At 41.1% G+C, this 4,869-nt stretch overlaps 1 non-coding gene across 1 annotated transcript; it reads right to left on the bottom strand.

Moving 5' to 3' along the window:
• Nucleotides 1-4,069: 4,069 nt before the first annotated feature.
• Nucleotides 4,070-4,207, bottom strand: LOC119920389. Its single transcript, XR_005448138.1, has one exon. It is a non-coding gene; the product is annotated as a small nucleolar RNA SNORA7 (small nucleolar RNA).
• Between the last annotated feature and the right edge of the window lie 662 nt (nucleotides 4,208-4,869).

The following is a 4,869-nucleotide window of genomic DNA, read 5'->3' as shown; positions in this document are numbered from 1 at the left end:
CTTAATTTATAGACAATTGATCGTAAGGTAGCCCTTAGGTTGTTGGCATTTGTGCATATGAGCCCTTCAGGACTTCTTTCAGCAAGAACACCTTTCCTTTTGGTGAATCAGGCCATCAGTGGTGTTTCCATTTGGGTGGGAGAGCACAGGGCTGGAATCCCACTTGAGTCATCTCCCCTAAATCTGGTTCAGGGACCATGTTAACTGGGATTCTCCTATTCCAATCATTAGGAAACCATAATCACCCAAGGGATAATGCTATAGGAACTCACCCAGTCTTCACACCTTCCTTTCCCCCTCCACTTCCAAGAAAGAAGCCTAGATATCCAACAAACAGACAACAGCTCCACGTGTACTCCATATGCTTATTCATGAAGGCACATTGGTGAAACGTACATGCCCAAACAATCCATACTTCAACTCCCACCCCTAAACAAATGATCTTATAAATAGATGTCGTAGAAGAGATTCCTTCAACAGAGGGGGAGAAGGGATTTGCTTTGCTTCATCGTCCTATTTCTTGTCTAGGCTGCATGGTACTAAGCTGCTTTAAGCAGCAATTTAACCACCCACAGAGAGCATAAGGTTTACAAATTTTCCTATCGCATAGTTGCTGTGTCTATTCTCTCCGCAGCATTGGAGGTTTGTTTTGTTTCTGTGCTTAAAATAATAGATGGATTCAATTTGCAGCCACAACAAAAATGACTAAATGTTACCAAGAAGCTTTTTTTCATTACACTTTGATTCCATGCAGATAAAAAATGTCATCTGCACCTAAAAATGCACCAGAGCACAGATAAGTCTCTTTTAATAAATGTTAAAAAGAAGATGCTGTTGGGGAGAAGGGTACATCTTCCTGAAAAGCATAAATATATGTGTGCCCTTTTAGAGGATATATAGAATGTTAATACTCTTTTCCTTTTTATTAAAATGGGGAAGCGCAATTGTGGCCTATGGGAACATTCTAAGAACAAATCATTACCTGTAATAAATGCCATTTTTCCTTTTATTCTAAAGCGACCCATTCAATATTTGCATTGTCACTAATCCCTGTCCCCCACATCACTGTTTTTTTTTCACTGAAGAGCATGCTCATCCTTCAGAGGTTCAATACCAAGTCAGTGGGTGTAGACGGGATTAGATTTTGTAATTCCTAATTCAGCCATTTATCTGTTCTTATTACTCTTTGATACCTGAGTGGAATTCTTAACAAAATGTGTATAGGGTTTGGTATGAGTTACCGTATATATGTGTGTGTTTGTATGGGAGTTTCATAGAGACACACTCAACACAGAATAACTTTCTGATCAGGTTTAGCATTTCTCAGATGTGGCCGATGGACTGCACATGGTCAACCATTCTGCATTATGTTGTTAAACCAAAAATCAGCATCTTGGGAACTAAGAGCTCAGTCAGTGGCCTAGGAACAGGATACCAGCCTATGTTTTTGTCAGAATTTCTTTGTTCAAACAGAAATTTCTCCATCCAATTTAAATATGCCTTTAGTCATTTTGGTGCATTTAAGTTGTAATGGGTCTTCTTTTTCGGTGTGTATTATTTTGTCGATCTTTGAAATAAACCAACTGGAAACTTAATTTTAATACTAAGATTTTCGTTTGGACCCTTCTCCTTCCTAATTTATTGAGTATTTAATTCTTCAGTTGCTTGGAGACATTTCAATCATCCCTTGTAACCTATTTGCAATATCTGAGTCAAATTCACATCTTAATTATCAGTCAGGATGAGGATTTTGGCATTAAGAGTGTTTATGACAATTTTCAAGTAGCAAGTGAAGCCTGGCTTAAAGCTCTCCTTCCTTTGTATGGGGGTCACACATATGACGTAGGAATTCCAGTCAAGGCATGCAAGAAGTACTTTATACATGTCAGAGCCACTTTGGTCTACGCTGGCCAAACGGTCTTTTAGACTATGATGATCTTAGGTGAGCAGGAGCAGTAAAGCAATGTTGGCTAGCTCACTGCTTGATTGCAATATTTCTCTCCCTGGAGCTGCCCTGAGGTAAAAATACTGGTTCAACTCAGAAGACGACCAAGTGGGAAACAGACTACTTAGCAAACTGATTACCTAGGCTATGACTCTTATTCTTTCTTGGCTTTATAGAGGGACCACTAGAGAGGAAAGCATTTGAGAGGTTGGTGTCATCTATATTGCTCTGGGAGATGAGGCCCAGCTTCACTGAATTACTTTTTTTTATTGTTTTTATAAAAACGGTATTTTTTAAGTGCGTGCTGTGTGACAAGTGCCATTCTAAGCAGTTAGGTAGATACAAGGCAATCAGGTAGGACATGAAGATCACAATCCAAGTAGGAAGGAGGACAGGTATTCAGTTTCTATTTTACAGATGGGCAAAACTGAGAAGTTAAATGCTTTGCCCAAGGTCACGCAGCAGGCATTTGGCGAATTAGGATGAGAACCCAGGTCCTCTGACTCACAAGCCTGTGCTCTTTCCACTAGGCCATGCTCTTTTTTTCCCCCTCTCCCCCTTATCAATCCCCCTAGATATCAATAATTTATCTCACTGTCCACATTTGAATTCTGAGAACTGAAAATAGGCCTTTATGGCCACTGTTTATCTTCTGACTTGTCCTTCACTGAATGTTCTGCTTAAGATATTTGCTAAGGCTTTATTAGTAGCAGTGATGGTATTTATTGAGCTCCTACTCATTACTCAATTGTAAAGTGTCACACACTGTACTAAGCATTTTCACAAGTACAAAAGAAGCAAAACACATATTTTTTCCCCCAGATAATTTATAATTTAATGGAGACGGGCATCCAAAATATACAAATAGCTGGAGCAGTAGGAAGAACAAGTATCAGATAAACAGTAGAACAAATATCCTAATTAGAAATCCAAATAAATAATGAAGTGTACGAGTGTACAAGTTAATATGCACATATTTGTAAGGGCCTAGGATGGGTCTAAATACTTAAGAACTAAGGATAATACTTGCCCTTTGCAGAATAGAACTTTTAGGGTCCGAGAATGTGGTTAAAAGGGTGTAAAATAGAAAAAAGTATGAATTACTGAAGAAGCACTTTGGTAAATATCCATAATTTAATGGTTATCTCCCCTCTGAACTGTAAGTTTGTGAGGGTGGGGAATGTATCTTCCAGCCCTGTTACATTGTACTTTCCCAAGAGCTTATTACAGTACCATGCACATGGCAAGAGCTCAGTCATTCAATCTGCTATATTTACTGAGGGCTTATCGTGGGCAGAGCACTATACCAAGCATTGAGAGAGTACAACACAAAAATATAACAGACATGTTCCTTGTCCACAGTGAGTTTACAGTCTAGAAGGAGAGAGGTGAGGTAGAAAGAGAAGTGGCAAGGTGAGGTAGGAGGGGGCAAGGCGATTAAGTGCTTTAAAATTGATGGTAAGGAGTTTCTACTTGATGTAGAGGTGGATGGGCAACCACTGGGGGTCCTTGAGGAGTGGGGAAATATGGACTCGACATTTTTGTAGAAAAATGATCCAGGCAGCAGCATGACTATGGACTAGAGTGGGAAGAGATGGGAAGCAGGGAGGTCTGCAAAGAGGCTGATGCAGTAATCAAGGCGGGATACTACAAGTGTTTGGATTAACATGGTAGCAGTTTGAATGGAGAAGAAAGGATGGATTTTAGCGATGTTATGAAGTTTGAACTGAGAGGATATAGTAATTGAATATGTGGGTTGAATGAGAGAGAAGGATCAAGAATAATGCCAAGGTTATGGTCTTGTAAGAGAGGAAGGATGGTGGTGCTGTCTAAAGTGATGGGAGAGAAGACTGAGGGGTGACAGTGTAGTTTCAAAATGTATAATGAGAGGGGTAGGGAGAGGATGCTTAGTCTTGTCTTAACTTTTGTCATTTCTGACCCATAGTGACTCCATGGGCACAGTTTTCCCAGAACACCCTACTCTCCATCTGCCATCACTTTGGTAGTATATTTGTAGTTTTCTTGGTAAAAAAAAAAAAAAAATACAGAAGTAATTTACCACTGCCTTCTTCCACGCAGGATACTCTCTCCCATGCCGCTACTGCCCAACATGGGTGAGTTTTGGCTTGTAGCAGATTGCCTTCCACTCTCTAGCCACTGTCCAAACTAGGAATGAAATGGGTATGCCTCTGCTTGACACTCCCTCCCATAGCTGAGACTGGTAGAATACTGGAAACTCTCCAGGTATGATCCTGAGAGGGGGGATGCTTAGTAGTCAAATTAATTGTACAGCCGCTCATTTATTCTGATTATTTATAAATATTTTTAGGTCTGTCTCCCCTCATTGCAGGGAACCAATTGTGGGGAAGGTTAAATTAATCACTTTGTGGACACCAGGGCTGATCTGTCTTGCAGGGCTGACCCGCAACCCACCCCTGCCCACCATTCAATCAATCAATCATATTTATTGAGCGCTTACTGTGTGCAGAGCTACGGCTTTGGCTAGCTGGAGAGAACACGGGGGACACCGAAGCCATTGTTAGAAGACTTGGGCTCCGGCAATAATGATGACATTTGTTAAGTGCTTACTATGTGCAAAGCACTGTTCTAAGTGCTGGGGAGGATACAAGGTGATCAGATTGCCCCACGTGGGGCTCACAGTCTTAATCCCCATTTTACAGATGAGGTAACTGGGGCCCAGAGAAGCTAAGTGACTCGCCCATGGTCACACAGCTGACAAGCACCAGAGCCGGGATTAGAACCCATGACCTCTGACTCCCAAGCCCATGCTCTTTCCAATGAGCCACCCTGCATCTCCGGCAATTCATACATTCATTCAATCGTATTTATTGAGCGCTTACTATGTGCAGAGCACTGTACTAAGCGCTTGGGAAGTACAAGTTGGCAACATAAGAGAAGCAGCA

Source organism: Tachyglossus aculeatus, chromosome X1, assembly GCF_015852505.1.
Source record: "Tachyglossus aculeatus isolate mTacAcu1 chromosome X1, mTacAcu1.pri, whole genome shotgun sequence".
In the NCBI taxonomy this organism is placed as follows: Eukaryota; Metazoa; Chordata; class Mammalia; order Monotremata; family Tachyglossidae; genus Tachyglossus; species Tachyglossus aculeatus.
The sequence above is the reverse complement of the archived record's forward strand: the minus strand, read 5'-3'. Positions and strand labels throughout refer to the sequence as shown.